Source organism: Capricornis sumatraensis, chromosome 11 (genome assembly GCF_032405125.1).
Source record: "Capricornis sumatraensis isolate serow.1 chromosome 11, serow.2, whole genome shotgun sequence".
Taxonomy (NCBI): Eukaryota; Metazoa; Chordata; class Mammalia; order Artiodactyla; family Bovidae; genus Capricornis; species Capricornis sumatraensis.
In genome coordinates, this window is record NC_091079.1 from 56,578,819 (window position 1) to 56,601,903 (window position 23,085).

The following is a 23,085-nucleotide window of genomic DNA, read 5'->3' on the forward strand; positions in this document are numbered from 1 at the left end:
AGAGTGAAAAAGTTGGCTTAAAGCTCAACATTCAGAAAACGAAGATCATGGCATCTGGTCCCATCACTTCATGGGAAATAGATGGAGAAACAGTGTCAGACATTTTTTGGCGGGGGGCTCCGAAATCACTGCAGATGGTGATTGCAGCCATGAAATTAAAAGACGCTTGCTCCTTGGAAGAAAAGTTATGACCAACCTAGATAGCATATTCAAAAGCAGAGACATTACTTTGCTGACTAAGGTCCGTCTAGTCAAGGCTATGGTTTTTCCAGTAGTCATGTATGGATGTGAGAGTTGGACTGTGAAGAAAGCAGAGTGCTGAAGAATTGATGCTTTTGAACTGCGGTGTTGGAGAAGACTCTTGAGAATCCTTTGGACTGCAAGGAGATCCAACCAGTCCATTCTGAAGGGGATCAACCCTGGAATTTCTTTGGAAGGAATGATGCTAAAGCTGAAGCTCCAGTACTTTGGCCGCCTCATGTGAAGAGTTGACTCATTGGAAAAGACTCTGATGCTGGGAGGGATTGGGGGCAGGAGGAGAAGGGGACGACAGAGGATGAGATGGCTGGATGGCATCACTGACTCGATGAACGCAAGTCTGAGTGAACTCTGGAATTTGGTGATGGACAGGGAGGCCTGGCGTGCTGTGATATATGGGGTCACAAAGAGTCGGACACGACTGAGCAATTGAATTGAACTGAACTGAGCATTGTGATGCATGTATCTTTTTGGTAGCTTCTTAGTCTTTTGTTGGGAACAGCATTAAGCTCAGGCAGGGAATACCTTGGCTTCTAAGTTTCAGGCATTCACAGCTTTTAAATAGTCTCTCACAGTCCTCATTTAGGTTGCCAAAGACATTTTTTGAAAGGATATGATATTCTGGACACAGAACCCAGTCATTATTAGTTGTTTTTTCTTTTCTTTCACTGTTTCCCCAAATTTTAACAAAAATGATCCTAACCCATCTCCTTTCTTTCCCACCCCATCCCACCCACCCCAAATAATACACCAGTAATAACCAAAAACCACACACATGCCATGATGTAAAACTGCAGAGTTAACACTATTGGGAGCAAGGCTCTGTGGGTTGTGGAGATGCTCTTTGAAGATCTATAGTATCTCTTGCGCTCCCACATCCCATTCTGCGTTTTGTTCTTCCTAGAAGGCCATTTGCTTTTTTTTTTTTGGAAGGTTCAGAATGGGTTGCCTTCAAACACTGACCCTCCTTCCCTCCCCCTCCACCGGGATGGGTGTGCAAACTGTATAGTGTGGAATGGCTTTGAAGCCCTTGGGCTGCTGTAGGGCATAGAAACTATACTGGCTCTTCAAAGGACATCTTCTCAAGCCACCTTTATGGTGTCAAAACAAGTAGAACTCCTTCTTTCCCCACTTGAAACCCACAGTCAGATGTGACAGGGGCTGGTATTCAAGAGAGTTAATTATTGTTTTCTTTTTTTGTCATCATCCTCTGAGGGGTAAGAATGCCACGTCAGCCTTTCCTCATAGAAGGATATGACAACCTGTGGGCACTTGACGTTGGCTTCCTCAGCAGGGACCAGGTCAGCCTCATCAGAGTTCTTCATGTCATCAGGAACATGAGTTCTCCACTGGAGTCTAGCTCCAATAATCCGCTCTGGTTCCAAACCCTGGGCAAAGCCTCGTGGCTTTTCTGACTCTTCTTTCTTCTTCTTTGATTTGCTCTCCTCTCCCTTATCTTCCGAATCAGAATCAGCTTTGCGCTTGCCTCCCTCTGATTTATCTGTCTCGTGTGCTGTTTTCTGTGACTGCAGAAACTCAGCAATGAGGTCAGGGCAATCCAGTTTCTCTTCTGGTTCCCATGTGTTATCCTCATCTGAGAACCTCTTCCACTTTAGGAGATACTCCACTTTGCCCTTTTCCACTCAATGGTCTAAAACTCTTCCATCACTTATTCTTCTTCCTCTTCTTCTAGCACCTCCTCCACTTTCTTCTTGTTTTATTTTTTCCCTAAAATGCCACCAGCTTTCTGGTATAAAGGATGACGCTGCTCGGGTCTTGTAGTCGTCAACCCTCCCTATGCTGGTTCAAGCGTCCAGGCTGTCTCGTCTCTCCTCTTCCCAATTTACTATGTTTCCTCTCCAGCCCAATCTCCCAGCCGACCACCCAGCCCACGTAGCATTGTCTCGGTCTACTCAGGCCAAAGTGCGACCCGCAAATGCCTCCTGTTCTGTACTTTCTGATAATGAGCCCTTTGCTCAGCCAAATTGAGCTTCTACTGGTGGCATGAACACCTGTGCACCTTCAGGTCAGCAGACATGGACTCAGGATCTGGAGTCACCGGGTGCTGTGCCAAATTCCCCGCAGTACCAGTTATGTGTTTTTGTGTTTCTTTCCTTCAGTGGACTGTGAGATTTTTGTCTCTTAATACCTGCTATAAAGTAGCAACTCAGTAAATGATAGATGAGGAGGAAACAGACAGAACAAGCTCCATCTTGAAAGCAGGACTCCATCTTGGGCCGGACTGTGGGCTTTGAGCTCTATGCCCAGTATCTATGGAAATGACATACCAACTGGAAAACCAGGCCCCCTGGATGCAAGAGCCCCAGGGCTTGTACCTAGACTCTCTGTTGCCTAAAAGAATACCCTAATTATCTGTGTAAGCGAATAGAATCATAAATTCTATTATGCTTATTGGGGTATGACCACAGGCCTATTGATAATTGTCCACTGTTAACTACCGAGGCTTAAGGCATATGAATCACGGGTTAACTTTGATTGTATCTTTCTTTTCCTTTGTTCAGAGTAGTTTCAGGGGATTTGGGGAGGTGGGTTTGGTCACGTACACTTAGGGTATATAAGGTTTTCAGAAAAACTGGTCAGGGTCCTTGGCTAAGGGGAGACTCTGCTTTGGGGCCGCCGGTAAAATAAACTCCGCTCCACTCTCTGCCTTGTCCTGAGTTGAGTTTGTTTCCCAGAATGCGTGGCTACAACAGTCTTATCAGCAATTCCTTAAAAGGGACTCAATCGTAACTGTGTAAGCCTCTCAAAGCTTTTAAATGGGGTTGGGCAGCAATTTTAATAATAGAAAATAATTGTTAATCTCAATGATTATTAACGTCAGTTGCTCTTCTACTTTGTAATGAAGTATCTTTCAGGTAGGACTTGACTCATTTCTGCTCCAAATTCCTCACCTGATGCTGGCTATGCATTTCTATTTGCACTGTAACTGCTAATGTTCTGGTCTTTTTTCCCCTCTGATTCTTTGTTACCAGATCTCTTGTCCATTGTCACTTTTTGCTTCTGGTCATTTTTGTGGTCTTGGCTGCTTCTAATCTCTAGTGTCCTATCTTCTATCTGCCACCCCTGCAGCTTACTATTCTTTTTCTTCTGTTCCGCTTGTTACTTTAGTTTTTTGATCTTTCTTCTTCCTGACTCTGTTGCCAGTGTGCTCAGCTTTCCAGCAATTTCTAGCCAAGAATACCTCACCTTCCTTGTTGTTATTACTGTTCAAGGCCCAGTTGCTTCTCAGCTGGAAAGAGCAATACTGTTCATAGTTTTTTGATGGGTGAGGTCTGGTGTATCAAGAGTCGAGGTCCTGGAGCATAACAAAGGTGAAGTTTTTCATCCATGGGACAGAAGGTTTGCATAGTCTCTCCCCATTCTATTAGGAATAGAGCCATTTTACTTAGGGAAGAGTTACTGCTTTCATGATCTGGTGAAGGAGACAGAAAATGCACTCATTAATTTACCTATCTCTTCTATACTAGAGTATAAACTCCATATGGGTGGGAAACTTGCCATATTAATGTCTGCTATGTATTATATATATATATTATGTGTGTGTGTATATATATATAATGTGTGTGTAATATTACACATTATAGACCATCTGCAGTTCAGCAAGTGTTTAAAATATGCTTCTTGAATGAAGAATGGGTGAATAGTAAGACATATGGTAGAGGTAGCAGGGCAGTGATTCTTATTAGAATCATTTAAGTCTCATTTAAAACACATAGTCTAGTCATGAAGAGTTCATACTGCTAATGCAGGGGGCCCAGGTTTGATCCTCGGTCAGGGAACTAAGATCCCACATTCTGCATCTAAGAGTTCACATGCTGCAACTAAGATCCTGCATGCTGCAACTAATACCCAGCATGGCCAAATAAATAGATATTTAAAGAAAACCACACATTAATGCCTGGGTCCCCAAACTAGGCAAACTACTATTCTTAGATGTAATTTTCCCCTACATTTCAGAAATCTGTGCTGCTTAAAACTGATGAAATAACTTAACTTGAAGCATTTTTCTTTCTTAGTTGTAGACAAAATACACTTCAAATAGGCAGTGACATCTTAGATTGGATGTCAGAATTTCTATAGCATGTAGCCTGGGCAGAAATATAAAGTGCTCCCAGTGAGTCTGAAACATACTGAGAGTTATAAGGTTCTGTATTAGCAGGCTTATATGAGGGAGAGGTTAACAAGGGATCACTTTTACAACTACCTTTGAATTCTGAGCACAGCATCTGGCCTATTGTAAACAACCAGTCCTCATTAGCTGAACCAAACAGAATTCCTCAGGGCACAGGAGAGGCCATTAAAATTACAATATGTATGTATACTCTCTCTCTCTTTCTACACATATACACACACATACATACACACACAATGTTTGCTCTCTAGGCATCTGTATCTATATTTATAGCTATGGTGTGCATGTGAATGTATGTATGTGTACACACACACACTCACACTCACACACACTCACTCTTCTCCAGTGTATGAAGGTGAGAAGTGAAAATGAAGTTGCTCAGTCATGTCCAACTCTTAGCGACCCCATGGATTGCAGCCCACCAGGCTCCTCCATCCATGGGATTTTCCAGGCAAGAGTACTGGAGAGAGAGACTAACATCCTATAATTTCAGTGGCCTCTCTAATGCCCTGAGGAATTCCATTTGGTTCAGCTAATGAGGACTGGTTGTTTACAACAGAACAGATACTGTCTATACTGTAGATGATATGGGGCTTCACCGGTAGCTCAGATGATAAAGAATACGCCTGCAAAGCAGAAAACCCAGGTTCAATCCCTGGGTTGGGAAAATTCCTTGGAGAAGGGAATGGAAACCCACTCCAGTATTCTTGTCTGGAGAATCCCATGGACAGAGAAGCCCGGTGGGCTACAGGCCATGGCATTGGAAAGAGTCAGACATGACTGAGTGACTAACACTTTCACACTTACTCAGATGATATAGTAACTGTCCTAAATGACAATCGGGCATTCCCCAGGTGAGTAAGAAGTCTAAGAGAACCAAGCAAAGGCAGACAAGTACAGCCCCTTGAAGTGCATCTGGGTGGGTGTCATTGGAGGGGAAGCAAGTCGGGGGTGTGGATGGAGGAGGCTGGGAAGAGGGTCATTTTACTCTCTATGTTGCTGTTCAGTCATTCAGTCATGTCCAGCTCTTTGCAATTGCATGGACTGCAGCACACCAGGCTCCTCTCTCCTCCACTGTCTCCTAGAGCTTATTCAAACTCATGTGCATTGAATCAGTGATACTATTTAAATGTCTCATCATCTGCCTCCCTCTTCTTTTGCCTTCAATCTTTCCCAGCATCAGAGTCTTTTCCAATGAGTCAGTTCTTCTAATTAGGTGGCCAGAGTATTGGAACTTCAGCTACAGCATCTGTCCTTCCAGTGAATATTCAGGACTGATTTCCTTGAGGACTGACTCGTTTGAACTCCTTGCTGTCCAAGGGACTCTCAAGAGTCTTCTCCAATACCTCAGTTCAAAAGCATCAATTCTTCAGTGCTCAGCCTTCTTCATGGTCCAACTCTCATGTACATACATGACTGCTGGAAAAACCACAGCTTTAACTATACAGACCTTTATTGGCAAAGTAATGTCTCTGCTTTTTAATATGCTGTCTAGGTTTGTCATAGCTTCCAAGAAGCAAGTGTCTTTTAATTTTGTGGCTGCAGTTACTGTCATCAGTGATTTTGGAGCCCAAGAAAATAAAGTCTGTCACTGTTTCCACTGTCTCCCCATCTATTTGCTATGAAGTCATGGGACTGGATGCTGTGATCTCCATTTTTTTTTTTTTAATATTGAGTTTCAAGCCAGCTTTTTCACTCTCCTCTTTCACCCTCATCAAGGGGCTCTTTAGTTCCTCTTCACTTTCTGCCACTAGTGTTATTCTCTGCATATCTGAGGTTATTGATATTTCTCCTGGCAGTCTTGATTCCAGCTTGTGATTCACCTAGCCTGGCATTTTGCCTGATGTACTCTGCATATAAGTTAAATAAACAGGGTGACAACATACAGCCTTGACATACTCCTTTCCCAATTTGGAACCAGTCCGTTGTTCCATGTCTGGTTCTAATTGTTGCTTCTTGACCTGCATACAGGTTTCTCAGGAGGCAGGTAAGAGGATCTTGTATTCCCATCTTTTGAATTTTCCACAGTTTGTTGTGATCCACACAGTCAAAGCCTTTTGCATAGTCAATGAAGTGGAGGTAGATGTTTTCTGGAATTTCCTTGCTTTCTCTATGACACAGCAAATGTTGGCAATTTGATCTCTGTTTCCTCTGCCTTTTCTAAGCCCAGCTTGTACATCTGGAAGTTCTTGGTTCACATACCACTAAAACCTAGCTTGAAGGATTCTGAGCATACTTGCTACCATGTGAAATGAGTGCAATTGTGCAATAGTTTGAACATTCTTTGGCATTGCCCTTCTTTGGGGTTGGAATGAAATCTGACCTTTTCTAGTCCTGTGGCCACTGCTCAGTTTTCCAAATTTGCTGAAATATTGAGTGCAGCACTTTGACAACATCATCTTTTGGGATTTTAAATAGGATTATTTAGGATTTTAGAATTGTAAATCACTCAGCTGGAATTCCATCCCCTCCACTAACTCTATTGTGGTAATGCTTCCTAAGGCCCATTTGACGTCACACTTCAGGATCTCTGGCTCTAGCTGAGTGACCATACCATCATGGTTATCCAGGTCATTAAGACCTTTTTTGTATAGTTCTTCTATGTGTTATTGCCACCTCTACTTAATATCTTCTGCGTCTATTAGGTCTTTACCACTTCTGTCCTTTACTGTGCCCATCCTTGCATGAAATGTTCCCTTGATATCTCCAATTTTCTTGAAGAGATCTCTGGTCTTTCCATTCTATTATTTTCCTCTATTTCTTTGCATTGTTCACTTATGAAAGCCTTATCTCTCCTTGCTGTTCTCTAGAACTCTGCATCCAGTTGGGTATATCTTTCCTTTTCTCCTTTGCCTTTCACTTCTCTTCTTTCCTCAGCTATTTATAAAGCCTCCTCAGACAACCACTTCCTGCATTTCTTTTTCTTGGGAATGGTTTTGGTCACTGCCTCCTGTACAAATTATGAACTTCCATCCATGGCTCTTTAGGCGCTCTGTCTATCAGATCTAATCCCTCGAATCTATTCTTCACTTCCATTATATAGTCATAAGGGATTTGACTTAGGTCATACCTGAATGGTCTAGTGGTTTTCCCTGCTTTCTTCAAGTTAAGCCTACATTTTGCAATAAGGAGCCGATGATCTGAGCCACAGTCAGCTCCTAGTCTTGCTTTTGCTGACTGTATAGAGCTTCTACATCTTCAGCTGCAAAGAATATAATTAATTCTGATTTTGGTATTGATCATCTGCTGATGTTCATGTATAGAGTTGCCTCTTGGATTGTTGGCATGGATGTTTGCCATGACCAGCATGTTCTCTTGTTACCCTTTACCCTGCTTCATTTTGGACTTGAAGGCAAAACTTGCCTATTGCTCCAGGTATCTCTTGACTTCGTCCTTTTGCATTTTCAGTCTCCTATAATGAAAAGGATATCTTTTTTTGGTGTTAGTTCTAGAAGGTCCTATAGGTCTTCATAGAATTGTTCAATTTCAGCTTCTTCAGCATCAGTGGTTAGGTCATAGACTTGGATTACTGTGATGTTAAATGGCTTCCCTTGGCAATGAACTGAGATCATTCTGTCATTTTTGAGGTTGCACCCAAGTACTGCATTTTGGATTCTTCTGTTGACTATGAGGGCTACTCCTTTTTTTTTTTTTTTTTTTTTAAATAAGGGATTCTTTCCCACAATAGTAGATATAATGGCCATCTGAATTAAATTCACCTATACCTGTCCATTTTAGTTTACTGATTCCTAAGATATCAATGTTCAATCTTCCATCTCCTGCTTGACCATGTCCAATTTGCCTTGATTCATGGACCTAACATTCCAGGTTCCTATGCAAAATTGTTCTTTCCAGCATCAGTCTTTCCTTTCACTACCAGACATATCCACAACTAAGCATTGTTTCCCTTTGGCCCAGCAGCTTCATTCTTTCTAGAGCTATTATTAATTGTCCTTCACTCTTCCCCAGGGGCATATTGGACACCTTCAAACTGAGGGAGCTTATCTTCTGGTGTCATATCTTTTTGCCTTTCATATTGTTCATGGAATTTTCAGGGCAAGAATACTGGGGTGCTTTGGACCGTTGTTTGTCTCAACTCTTCATTATGACCCGTCTATCAATGGGAGGCCCTGTGGAGCATGCCTCATAGCTTCATTGAGTTACACAGCCCCTTGCCCACGATAAGGCTGTGATTGATGCCCAAAGTACATTCTCTTGGGACTGATTTGAGAGGAGGCCAATGGGCAGTTAAGAATTCAGAGCAAATTTAATTGAGGATCCAATCTGTCAAAAATCTGAGCAGGCCAGGAATTTCTTCAATCACCTCCCAGCTCCCGTTTGGTGACGTTTTTGCTTTGTATCAAATTCTCACAGCCTCATAGCTCTGCTTTGCTGGCCTAGTTGTTCCCCCAGGCTTCCCTCCTCTGTTTTGGACCTCACTCCAATCCAAAACATCTCCAGGGCTTCACAGACTTGATCATTTTCTTCCTGCTTCAGGGTTGCCCACCTCCAGGGGGAGCCACTCACACTGTGGTCTTGGAGAATGGTGCCCACCCATACCGCTCAGTGGTGCCAGGGTCGCTAGATGTTGCCGCCTTCTTTTGTTTACAAGTTCACACAGGCCTTCTGAGGCCCTGTCCTTGTTCATGGAATTGGTCCCACAGAAAGAAGTTTAGGTTTCCTGGTTGATTATGGAGGAAGGTTTGTTTGTGTTTTGATTGAGTCAGTCTTCTGTCAGAGGCAGCTTGATCCCATAGTTGGTGAGAGTATAGGCTGTGGAGGAAAACTGAGTTTAATTCCTCACCCCTTAAAACTGTACATGAGGGACAAATGCCTTGCTGTTAGTAACTACATTTTCTCTTCTGGAAAAGTGGGGATAATAATAGTATTTATCTCACTGATAATCCTCATTGCTGTGAGGACTAAGTAGTTTAATATGATAAAGCTTCTAAGATAGTATCTGTCACATGCTAAGAACTCAAAACCCTCAGAGAATATTATTTGCTCAACCCTTCCATACCATAAGATTGAGAGAAGGAGGAGAAGAGGGCGACAGAGGATGAGATGATTGGATAGCATCACTGATTCAGGGGACATGAGTTTGAGCAAACTCCAGGAGATAGTGGAGGACAGGGAAGCCTGGTGTGCTGCAGTCCACGGGGTTGCAAAAAGTCAGACGTGACTGAGCGACTGAACAACAACCTCCCTTCTACACGTAGTGTAATTTTCTGCTTTCAAGAGTTGCTTGCTATTTCTGGTATTGTTAATTTGGCCGCAAGAAGGAGAATAATGGTAGAAGTGTGCTATCTAATTTAGTAGCAATGTTCATTTCAGATTTAATTGTGGTCCTGAATGTTTAAATTACCCACGACTTTGGAAATAATTCTTCACTTTACTATGTTCTGTTTGGCAAAAAGTTTGATGAAATTCACAGGAGGACAAAAATTAGCTTGATGAAACTGACTCATTATATCATTAAGCATGAGCATTCTTTGGAATATCTTCACTTAGAGATTCTAAAATGATATATCTAAAGTTAGTCTAGAAGACTGGTGGAAAGAGAAACATCAAATCTCCTCCTCCTGAAACCAGGGCTCTAGGTCTCCAGGTTGACATCATGGCTGATCTTTTATTTTATGGTCAATGAAATTCAGGCTTGGCCTTGTGATACCATGCACAAGCTTAATGGTTCTTCCTAATGTACTACATAAGCAGGATTGATTTGAAGAAGAAATTAGCCCAATATCAGGAACTTCTTGTTTCATATTAAACTTTTAAAACCAATCAGAAGCAAACTTCGTCAAGTCTCTGCAGACCACATTTTATTGACAGTTTATTGCAAAGGTGGCTCACTCCTATTTTTAAGTTAATGTTAGTTATGGAACGATGTCAGATTTCAGAGGAGCACACAGACTGTCTAACCTATTTTCAAAAAGCAGGTCAAATTTAGCATCTGGAGGATAACTTGCAATTTGGTTGAAAATAATTGAACAAGTTTAACATATAATTCAGTAAAGGGATGAGGGTGTTTTAAGTTTAAAATTCTGAGATAAATGGCCCAAGGCTCTTGTCAACTGTCATTATTGCCAAGTCCAAGAGGGTTCCTGGGTTTCCATTTTCCCAGAGTGCATCTGTCTTGTTAAAAGAAGATTGTGCTGAATTACATCTCTTGGTATTTCTTTAGAAAGACATTTTCAAAAAAGGACATCTCACCACTCTAAGAAGTGAGGTTTACTGAAGTGTGGTAGAGGGAAAGTAGACTATAGAAGTGGTTTGAGCTCACTGCTTCTAGGAAGAAGAAAGAAGAGAGGGAAATGGAGAGAGTCTTAAGTCATGTTCCCCAGAAGCAGACCAGGAGAGAGGGTTCACATGTGAGTAAGTGATGCATTCAAGGCAGTAGCCAGGGAGATGGGGAAGGAAGGGAGGGCCTCAGAAGGAAGGAGAATACCTTTCTACCCCCAACCCTCCAGGGGAACTTGAGGGTTTGTCCCAACCCACAGCAAGGCTGCTGAGGCTCTCACGTTCCTGCCCCATCAGCTATTGGTTAAGGACTATGACAGCAGCCATGAAATTAAAAGACACCTGCTCCTTGGAAGAAAAGCTGTGACAGACCTAGGGTATTAAAAAGCAGAGACTCCTTTACTGACAAAGGTCCGCATAGCCAAAGTTATGGGTTTTCCGTAGTCATGTACGGATGTGAAATTTGGACCATAAAGAAGGCTGAGCGTTGAACAATCAACGCTTTCAAACTGTAGTGAAGACTGTGGAGAAGACTCTTGATAGTTCCTTGGACAGCAAGGAGATCAGTCCAGTCAATCCTAAAGGAAATCAACTCTGAATACTCATTGGAGGGACTGATGCTGAAGTTCCAATACTCTGGCCACCTGATTAGAAGAGTCAACTCATTGGAAAAGACCCTGATGCTGGGAAAGATTGAAGGCAGAAGGAGGAGATGGCAACCACTGATGAGATGGTTGGATGGCATCATTGACTCAGTGGAAACCAGTTTGAGCGAACGCCAGGATATAGTGAAGGATAAGTAAGCCTGGTGTGTGGCAGTCCCTGGGATTACAAAGACTGCAAGGAGACATTACACTAACCTTATTCCTCACCCTCCAGTAAGGGGAAGAGGGTTAGGCACTAGGAACACACATTCACAGACAAGTCTACTCTCTAGGCTTGCAGGTGAAGTGGACTCTGGGAACTCTTTCAGAGAAGACCCTTCAGTGCTGGCTGTTAAAGGTGAAAGCCAGGGAGCTGGCTTAATGCATAAAGGTGACCCCAGTGGACCTGTGCAAAGTGCTGACTTCATCCACCACAGAGAAGAAAAGGAAAGGAGCTGGGGCGCCTTGACTTTCTCCCTGACTCCCCACTCCCTGGGCCAAGCTTTAATGCCAGTGTTTCTAGTAACAACTGGATATGAGGGAACCACGCAGGACAGAGCTGGGTCTCCTTTGTCTTCCACAGAGCACGGAAGATGCCTGCATGTTCCCACACACAGGTGGACAGAACTGGGTCGGGGGCAATGGGGAGGCAGCAGAACCCAGGGGACAGCAGGGTCCAAGTGAGAACTGCAGTGATCACAGGAGCCAGGCAGCAGGGAGAGCTGTGAGGTCACGAAGCCAGTGCACGGCAATGCAGGTGGAATTGGGCTTTGCTGGAAGGCATCCCCGAGCATAGACAAGGCTAAGCTGAAGGGCTCAGTGCCCTTTCTTCTTGGTGTTCTAGTCTGGGCTCCTGTTTGGTAGGCTTCTCCCCATCTTGGACAGTAAGACGTATCAGAGCCAAGCCTGGAGGAGGTGAGAAAAGGATCAAGTGTTTTGGCCTAGTTCTGTGTTAGTCATTCAGTCACATCTGACTCTTTGGTACCCCATGGACTCTTGCCCACCAGGCTCCTCTCTCCATGAAATTCTTCAGGCAAGAATACTGGAGTGGGTTGCCATTCCCTTCTCCAGGGGATCTTCCTGGCCCAGGAATTGAACCCAGGTCTCCTGCATTGCAGGCAGACTCTTTACCATCTGAGCCACCAGGGAAGACCTGGACTTGAAATTCACAGGTGAGAGATAAAAGGACTTCAGAAATCACCAGAGGAGGAAGAGGGGCAGGCAGAAGCGCTCCCCTGCCATAAGGGGTAGAAGTACATCTAGGCTTTTTTCCTTCTCCTGCGTGCTGTGGGGGTAGGCACAAAGGGATGGATGCTTGGAGGGTGAGGAATAAGGTTAGTGTAATGTCTCCTGTGTCCATTTTTGCAAAGCCTTCCTCCTCTGGTTGACCTTAGATGCCTTAATCAGAAAACTATGGCCTCTCACTATGGCCAGCTTCATCTAACATAGAACTTTTCAACATCTCATTTTCCTCGATGCTCTGGTATCAACTGGCTGACTTTCCAAATCATTAACAGCAAGGTATTACTACCTTCCTCTCACGCTCATAGCTTAATGGGCTTCCTTTCCCAAGGTTATCTGCAGAGGAGAAAGTTAAAGTCCTATTGTCTTTGAAAACTCATTTTAAATATTGTTGTAAAGACAGCCCAGGTTCATTTTAGAAAACTTGTTGTTGTTCAGTTGCTTAAGTCATGTCTGATACTTTGCAACTCAATGGACTGCAGCACTCCAGGCCTCCCTGTCCTTCACTATCTCCTGGAGTTTGCTCAAACTCAATGTTCATTGAGTCAGTGATACTGACTAACCATCTCATCCTCTGTTACTCCCTTCTCTTCCTGCCCTCAATCTTTCCTAGTGTCAGGGTATTTTCCAATGAGTTGGCTCTTCACATCAGGTGGCCAAAGTATTGGTGCTTCAGCATCAGTCCTGTAGAAAAATAAAAGAAATACCAACAATTCTACAACCCAAAGAAAACCATTGTTTATGTTTTGGCCTGAATCCTTCTCATCTTTTTATCAATTCATAAATACTGAAGACATACAGACATATATACTTAGATTATTTGCATTTCAACAAAAGAACTTGAGGGAGGCAGTGGAAGTTCTCAGCCAAAGGAATAAGTTCAGTTCAGTTCAGTCACTCAGTCGTGTCCGACTCTTTGCGACCCCATGAATTGCAGCATGCCAGACCTCCCTGTCCATCACCAACTCCCGGAGTTCACTCAGACTCACGGCCATCGAGTCAGTGATGCATCCAGCCACCTCATCCTCTGTCATCCCCTTCTCCTCCTGCCCCCAATCCCTCCCAGCATCAGAGTCTTTTCCAATGAGTCAACTTTTCGCATGAGGTGGCCAAAGTACTGGAGTTTCAGCTTTAGCATCATTCCTTCCAAAGAAATCCCAGGGCTGATCTCCTTCAGAATGGACGGGTTGGCTCTCCTTGCAGTCCAAGGGACTCTCAAGAGTCTTCTCCAACACCACAGTTCAAAAGCATCAATTCTTCGGTGCTCAGCCTTCTTCACAGTCCAACTCTCACATCCATACATGACCGCTGGAAAAACCATAGCCTTGACTAGATGGACCTTAGTCGGCAAAGTAATGTCTCTGCTTTTGAATATGCTATCTAGGTTGGTCATAACTTTTCTTCCAAGGAGTAAGCGTCTTTTAATTTCATGGCTGCAATCAGTTAGTGCCAAGGATATGTGTTAACCCCTCTCCAGACATTGACTCAGTTGATGCATGGGGCAGGAGTGAGTCTGGTCAACAGCCTGACACTCTATCCCCTGTTGAATTGGCTTAGGGCTGGGCCTTAGACAGGTCAGGTTGTAGGCTTGGAGACTTTGGAGGGTAGGCGTTCAAATATAAAGATGTAGGGGAGGCAGATGGGAGCCACAGTTGGAGCAACCCCCAGACTGAGCTCACAGTGGATTTTCTGGCCTGGAAAGGAATCTGAGTCAACTTTTGTTCAACTGGTGACAGGCCCTTTGTACTTGCTTTTGTTTAGACACTAAGCTAAATCTTAAAGATTCAGAAACTCTTAAGACAATGCTTGTGCCTTTTGTAGGTGTAAAAATTCACTGTGTTCAAGGAATGGGCAGGTTACGTGTCACAGGCTGAGTACTTCTAGAGACACACTCTAGGATGGAATTTAGTGAGCAAAACATTAATTGGTAAGTGCCCTGGAGAACAACACCCATGGGAGGGAGGGAGGGAAGGAAAGGAAGCAGAACTGGAAAGAAGACGGTGAGTTACGATGCATGCTGAGAGCCTCATCCAAACTTAGCAGGGTTCTGAAGTGGAAATGACCCATCAGAGTCATCCTGTGTGGGGCCAAGATGGCCTGGCCTTTCTCCCCTTTTTGTCTCCATCAGTCTTTGGATGGGAACTGCCCTGGAAGAGGTATGATCTACGGGCAGGCAGCTCCCTGCCACTGAGACAAACCCCAAAGGAGCTGACAGTTGCTTGTGACAGACAAGTCCTTCCATGAGAGGGGATCTGGACAGTTCATCTTAGTGTCCGTCAATTATGTAGGTGGCATTAAGACACAGCGGTATGCTGGGGAGGGTGGTGAGCTTCTGGAGCAGGCTGCAGGCAATGGCCAAAGTCAAATTTAATTCATGAAAGTGCTGGGCTGGCCACACAAAACACATTTTGGGATAGATTCTGGACTTGTCCTCTTGTCTAGAGCCTCTCTGCTCCAGCACTTGCTGGCTGTGAGACCTAGGACAGGATAATCTCTGTGTGTTTCAGCTGACTCATCTGAAAAAAAAAATGGGGATAATAATTATGTCTACTTCAAAGAGTTTGTTATGAGAATTACATGTAATCTGTAATAAAACACTAAGCAGGGCGTATTGTTATCAATAACAATGTTATTTGCTTTTATGGTATTGATGATACTAATTATTACCTTCAGACTACCTAAAATCTCCTGGCGTTGATGACTCTGTGACCCTCAAGTCTTAGCCATGTCTCCTGGCCTCAAAATCTATTTTCTTTGCCTACTGGATTTTCCCATCTCATTACAACTCATCTGAAAGTCAATGTCCTCAAACAGAATGTATGACCTGTATCACCTCCCTAACCCCTGGCTTTCTGCATTAGCCATCTCTCCAACCTCTTCCATGTATTTCTTTCTTTCTAAGTCTTTATTGTTTGGCTGTGCTGGGCCGTAGTTTTGGCACTCAGGAATTTTAGCTGTAGCATGTGGGATCTAGTTTGCCAACCAGGGATTGAACCTGGGCCCCCTGCATTGGGAGTGTGGAGTCTTAGCCATTGGACCACCAGGGAAGTCCCATTTTCTGTGTATTTCACACTCACCCAATATTGTCTTCCTTTCTCTCCTTTTCCCCCTAGATTCTACCCAGGCCTCCTTCCCCATTCCATCTTCTGAAGTGTTTCTGGAAACCTCCTCTTTTCCATGACTGATTTTGGCTCTCATCCTCTATCCACTTCTGATGAACTCAATTTCATTTTCCAGGTGGCTATGAAGGAGATTATTTCAATACAAAACCACAGTGACCACCTCATTTGTTCCAGCAGAAGTGCGAAACTCCTCAGACTGCTTTTTGTGATCTGGACTTGACCTACACTCCAAACCTTGTCTTTAACGACCTTCCACCAATATGCAGCCAATTCCATAACCTGAGTCCTTGCTGCAAGGCTGGCGTGTCTGCAGTTTCACGAATATGGCTTTCTCAAGAAGGCTGCTTCCATCCTTGCCCACCCTCCTGGAGAATTTTAAATTATCTGTAAATTCTAAGTTCGTTTATCTCCTTGTCTCAAGTTCAAGCATTGCCTTTTTTTTTTTTTTAAATAATTATCTATCATTCATCTATTTAAAATTTATTTTTTCAGAAAATATTCACTGAGTCCCCATCAAATGCCGAGCAATCTGTTCAATGCAGCTGTTACAGTGAGTTATTTGTTATATGTCTAGCTAGTAAAATTATGAGCTCTAGGGTACTGGCTCTCTTAATCTTGCATCCCTTGTATTCAGCTTAGTTCATTGCATGTAGTAGGTGCTCAATTTATGCTATTTGTATAAATCAAAATAATAGGATTTTCAAAATACACAATCAGGACAGATGGTCTGGCAAAGAATGTTTTTCTTATTAGTAGGTGTATTTATATAGATTCTTCTTAAATTTTTATTTTTTTCTGTTGGTCATGTTGAAAAAAAAAACAAAGACATAGAACAGGACATGTCTCCCTAGTTGGTTGCTGTTTAGTTGCTCAGTCCTGTCCAACTCTTTGCGACCCCGTGAACTACAGCACTCCAGGCTTCCCTGTCCTTCATCATCTCCTGGAGGTGCTCAAACTCATATCCATTGAGTTGGTGAAGCCACCCAACCATCTTGTCCTCTGTCGTCCCCTTCTGCTCCTGCCCTCAATCTTTCCCAGCATCGGGGTCTTTTCCAGTGAGTCACCTCTTTGCATCAGGTGGCCAAGGTATTGGAGCTTCAGTTTTAGCATCAGTCCTTCTGAAGAATATTCAGGATTGATTTCCTTTAGAATTGACTGGTTTGATCTCCTTGAAGTACAAGGGACTGTCAAGAGTCTTCTCCAACACCATAGTTCAAAAACATCAATTCTCCGGCACTCAGCTTTCTTTATGGTCCAACTCTCACATCCATACATGACTACTGGAAAAAGTAATGTCTCTGCTTTTTAATATGCTGTCTAGGTTTGCCATAGCTTTTCTTCCAAGGAGAACACAGCTTTTAATATTATGACTGCAGTCACTGTCCTCAGTGATTTTGGAGCCCCCCAAAATAAAGTCTCTCACTGTTTCCATTATTTCCCCATCTATTTGCCATGAAGTGATGGGACAGGATGCCATGATCTTAGTTTTTTGAATGTTGAGTTTTAAGCCAGCTTTTTCACTACTCTTTCACCTTCATCAAGAGGCTCTTTAGTTTCTCTTCGTTTTCTACCGTAAGGGTGGTATCATCTACATATCTGAGGTTATTGATATTTCTCCCAGCAATCTTGATTCCAGCTTGTGTTCCATCCAGTCTGACATTTCACATGATGTGCTCTGCAGATAAGTTAAATAAGCAGGGTGGCAATACACAGCCTTGACGTACTCCTTTTCCAATTTGAAACCAGTCAGTTGTTCCATGTCCGGTTCTAACTGTTGCTTCCTGACCTGCGTACAGATTTCTCAGGAGGCAGGTAAGGTGGTCTGGTATTCCCATCTCTATGAATTTTCCAATTTGTTGTGATATATACAGTCAAAGGCTTTAGTGGAGTCAATATAGTAGAAGTAGATGTTTTTCTGGAACTCTCTTGCTTTTTTGATGATCCATCGGATGTTGGCAATTTGATCTCTGGTTCCTCTGCCTTTTCTAAAACCAGCTTGAACATCTGGGCATTCTCAGTTTATGTACTGTTGAAGCTTGCTTGGAGAATTTTGAGCATTACTTTGCTAGCATCAGAAATGAGTGCAATTGTGTGGTAGTTTGAACATTTTTGGTATTGCCTTTCTTTGGGATTGGAATGAACAAAGACCATTTCCAGTCCTGTGGCCACTGCCTAGTTTTCCAAATTTGTTGGCATATTGAGTGCATCACTTTCACAGCATCATCTTTTAGGATTTGAAATAGCTCAGCTGGAATTCCATCACTTTCACTAGCTTTGTTCATAGTGATGCTTTCTAAGACCCACTTGACTTCACATTCCAGGATGTCTGGCTCTGGGTGAGTGATCATTCTAGGTGGTTATCTGGGTCATGAGAATCTTTTTTTGTACAGTTCTTCTGTGTATTCTTGCCACCTCTTTTTAAAATCTTCTGCTTCTGTTAGGTCCATACCATTTCTGTCCTTTATTGTGCCCATCTTTGCATGAAATGTTCCCTTGGCATCTCTAATTTTCTTGAAGAGATCTCTAGTCTTTCCCATTCTGTTGTTTTCTTCTGTTTCTTTGCACTGATCACTTAGGAAGGCTTTCTTATCTCTCCTTGCTATTCTTTGGAAATCTGCATTTAGATAGATATATCTTTCTTTTTCTCGTTTGCTTTTTGCATCTCTTCTTTCAGCTATTTGTATTGTAAGGCCGCCTCAGACAACCATTTTGCCTTTTCGCATTTCTCTTTCTTGGGGACCGTAACTGGTATACTCTGATTATAGAGTCACTTTCTTTGAGCTGAATTTGAGTTCTCCTGAGACCTTGGTTTTCTATTGTTGTTATTTAGTCACTCAGTTGTGTCCCACTCTTCGTGAGTCAGTGGAATGTAGCCCACCAGGCTCCTCTGTCCATGGGATTCTCTAGGCAAGAATACTGGAGTGGGTTGCCATTTCCTTCTCCAGGCGATCTTCCTGAAAGGGATCGAACCCAAGTCTCCTTTGTCTTTTGCGGGGCCGGCAGATTCTTTCCCACTGAGCCACTGGAGAAGTTCATGAGAATTAGGCTCCTTCCTCACGAATGTCCTGTTCCTTTAAGGGCTGATGGTTTGTCCTGGTGCAGAAGCAGTGGAGATGCTGTTTTTTCCCATGGTTTTCTAAGAATCCACATTTATATTACATCATTTTATTGCAGCTGATTCCATAACAGAAAAGCATTTCCTTTTCTACTTCACCTTTATCCTTCAGTCCTTGAACTTGTCTCTGAATGTGCAGGCTATTTTGAGATCTTCTTTCATCCTAGGTTTGCTGTGGCACCCCAAACTGGCCAGCCGTTTGAGGCAGAATGGCTGGAAAGGAGCCATGATGAGCTCTATTTATATTCAGAACCTCTCTGGCTCCCACCTCAGGACACAGAGCCCAAGCAAAGTGGATCCTACCTGTGATTACTTTCAAGACACTGCTTCATTCTTCCCAGTGGTCAGAGTCCCAGACTGAGGCACCCAGGTGGCTTATTTCAACTGTGAGCTTTTGTGTTTCTGGAACAGAGGTGTGGAGGAAGCCATCATGTGGAGTAGATGGTGGTATTTAAGGGCCCAGAAATATCTGGTCTTATTTTTTTTCCCCAACAGAACTATCTGTATGGAGAGACACAGAACTTGGAAGTTGCTATACATGTGGCATAACTAATTAGTGATTTATGGAACTTTGAGAGCTCTGAGAGTTCTGTAACAAGATGACGTTTGTATTAAAAATGATCTCGGGCTTGGGAAATGTACTAGACGTGGAGTTTATATAAGGAAAGAACATCCTTCTCTCTCTGATACAAGCCTCTTTCAAGCTGCTTTTAGAAAGTAGTTGGGCTTTCTTTGATGGACAGAGACCAGTTCACATCTTATCCATAATGCTGTCATTAAGAACCAAAGTTTCTAATTGATTGATTATCAAATAATAATGTGTACTTGTGAGGGAGTTTACTCCTCACAAACTAATGCATTTTAAAAAGCTTTTTATTTTGTGTCGGGGTATAGCTGATTACCAGTGTTGTGACAGTTTCAGGTGGATAGCAGAGGGACTCAGCCATACATATACATGTATCCATTTTCCCCCAAACGCCCCTCCCATTCAGGCTGCCGCATAATATTGAGCAGAGTTCTCAGTGCTATCCCTGTGGGTCCTTGTTGGTTATCCATTTTAAATATAGCAGTGTATACCCACTTTCATGCACTGGAGAAGGAAATGGCAACCCACTCCAGTGTTCTTGCCTGGAGAATCCCAGGGACGGGGGAGCCTGGTGGGCTGCCGTCTATGGGGTCTCACAGAGTCGGACACAACTGAAGTGACTTAGCAGCAGCAGCATACCCTTCCATCACAAACTCCCTAACTATCCCTTCCCTCCATTCTTCACCCTCCGGCAACCATCAATTCATTCAGTCTCTGAGTCTGTTTCTCCTTTTCTGACTTATTTCACTTAATACAACCAAGCAAAGGCATTTATGATTCAGTTGTTCTGGCCAAAAATGGGTAGCTGCATCTGCGGTGATCTGGTCGTCTTTCTCATAGACATTGATCACTATCAAATTCATTTCAGATCAAGATCTATTGATTCTGTCTCTGAATTTAAAAGTGTCTGCCATTTGGAAAATTTATAAGTCATGATTACTAAATCTTTATCAATTTAAATAATTTTAAAAAGTGTCTTCAGGACTCGTCTATTCCTTCCCTTGCATCGTTTTCTTTAAAGGGAGTCAAATTCAGATAAATTTCTTATATTGCCTTTTATGCTTTAGGGTCAAAGGGGATGCCTTTTACTTTTTTTTGTTTTTAAATATAAGTTTTTAGTAGATAATACATGTATCTGGTATGAAATACTTAAAATACAAAATCCTATACAGTGAAAATTAAGCCTTCAAGAAAATTAAACCACTCAGTTTTTTCTATGCCTACCTAGAGTTATCTCATTTTCAGCATGGATTTCCAGAAATACTCAATGCATATCAAAAATATATAGTATATGTCATATGTTTTTTAACGTGAAGAATAAAGCATGATTTTTCCGTTCACTTAGTATCTCTGGGAAATGACAGTAAACATTGCTACTCATTAACTATTTCCAGTTCTCCTTTTGGTTAATTAGCAGGAATGCACTTCTCTGACCCTTTGTAGTTAGTCGTGATCATGTATATGACTTGCTTTAACCAATGAAGTGTAATCAGAAGTGACATGTGTCACTTCTGGGTAGAAAGACTTCAGAGTAGGTCATGATTCTTTTTATCTCTCTTCCTCCTGCCACTATGATTATGATGTTCTGGCTGGCGAACCCAGGTCCTTGAATTATATGGAGCAGGACATTCCCCCTGCTTAAGGAATGCATATTTTATGATTGTAAAATAAAATTTTATTGTGATAACCTGCTGAAATATTGGGGTTGTTTGTTACTGCGATGACCCAGACCATTCTGGCTGACATAGAGTACTTTATTAGTATGTGCAGAATCATCAATCTTTTCAACAGATGCACAGTAATCTATTGCTTGCTGCTTGCTGTGCTAAGTCGTTTTAGTCGTGTCCGACTCTTTGCGACCCTGTGGACCATAGCCCACCAGGCTCCTCTGTCCATGAGATTCTCCAGGCAAGAATACTGGAGTGGGCATCTCCATTCTCCAGGGCATCTTCCCATCTCGGGGATCAAACCTGGGTCTCCTATGTCTCCTGCATTGGTAGGCAGGTTCTTTGCCACTAGCGTTACCTGGGAAGCCCAATCTATTGTTTGGAGATAACAGTATGTAACTAGTTGCCTGTGACAGACACCTGATGTGTTTCCAATATTTTGTCATTATAAAAAATGTGTTAGTGAATACCGCAGCAAATTATGTTGTAGGGCTGGATCCTTCCTTCCTTCATTCATTCGTTCATTCAGCTGCGTGGAGTCTTAGTTGCGGCACACAGGATCTTTTAGTTGTGACATTTGGGATCTAGTTCCCTGACCAGGAATGGAACCCAGGGACCCTGTATTGGGAGTGTGGAGTCTTAGCCACTGGACCACCAGGGAAGTCCCAGGGCTGGATACTTTTTGATTATTATTTTTCCTTGAATAAGGTGAGATCTTCTTAAAACAGGTCTTTGCAGAAGTTGTTTGTGTGTTGGAAAGGGATTGTGTAGTGGTGGGAGTCAGGTCATATTTAGGCTAGCAAGACTCTATCCCGTTTCACAGTGACATTTTCCATGAGATCGGTTATATAGGCTCATGTAGCCTTTACTCCCTTTAACTAGCAAGAATGAGCAGTTGTAGCTAACCAGCCTTATAGCCAGTTTGTGCCCTACAAATATGGCATGATTATTGATTTCTCACTTAGCTCTGCCTCCGCCACTTCTCCTTGGTGCCATTACTGATTCACAGAGCTTTGCAAAGTCAGGAATTACTGGTTTTGCCCACCTGTATGTGTCACCTCTTACAGGGTCTGTGCTTTGCTATTTTGCCGAGGTTAGCAGTCACAGGCATGCTCTTTTGCAGTATCTTTCTAGCCTCCTGTTTGATGCTCTCTGAGTTTGGCATCTTCCCCTCATTTTGTGTCCTGGGGTACTTATGTCTTCTGGTGTCGTCGAGGATGTAGTTTGATTTATATTTCCTATATTCTTTGTTTTACAGTGATTTCCAGGAGAAGGGGCAGTGTCAACTTTCTTACGTCATTTTAAAACTAGAAGTATCCTCCAATTTTTTGAAATTTGAAAGCGTCCTCTAATTTCCTGGTTGTTGCTCATTCCTTTTAACCTGTGCTGAATCTAAGAAAGTTCACTGACAGTCAGATTTTTTTTTTTTATTGTAATGCAAGTGCCTGGCATTAAGCTTTTGATTGGCCAGGCATCCACTTTAAGTACACTTGTCTCAAATAACCACACTGCCAGCTACACAACCAGATAAAGAGCTAACAACCTGACCTACCTGTGAAGTCATCTTTCTGTAAAAGCACTGGTTGACTGAGATCACTGACCATTTTGACCACCTGCAGTGCTTTAGTTTCTGCTCTTATTTTTTTTTTTTAATTTAAAAATATTATTTATTTTTTGCTGGGTTTTCATTGGTGCTCAAGCGAAGAGTAGGGCCTGCTTTCTAGCTGTGGCTCACTGGCTTCTCATTGCAGTGGCTTCTCTTGCTGTGGAGCACGGGTTCCAGGGTACACGGGAGTCCGCAGCTGTGGCTCCCGAACTCCAGAGCACAGGTTCGGGAGCTGTGGCACACAGGCTTAACTGTTCTGTAGCATGTGAGATCTTCCCAGATCAGGGATCAAACCCATATCTTCTGCATTGGTAGGTGGATTCTTTACCACTGAGCTACCAGGGAAGCCCTGTTCCACTCTTATATTTTAAATTCACCAGCAAAGAGTGAGCTCAAGAAACCCTAGGCATTTTCCCCTTGACCCCAATAGATGCAGAACCCTGGTTCTCTGT

At 42.9% G+C, this 23,085-nt stretch overlaps 1 pseudogene; it reads right to left on the minus strand.

Moving 5' to 3' along the window:
- Positions 1–1,439: 1,439 nt before the first annotated feature.
- Positions 1,440–22,631, minus strand: LOC138088320 (chromobox protein homolog 1 pseudogene; annotated as a pseudogene).
- Positions 22,632–23,085: the final 454 nt, after the last annotated feature.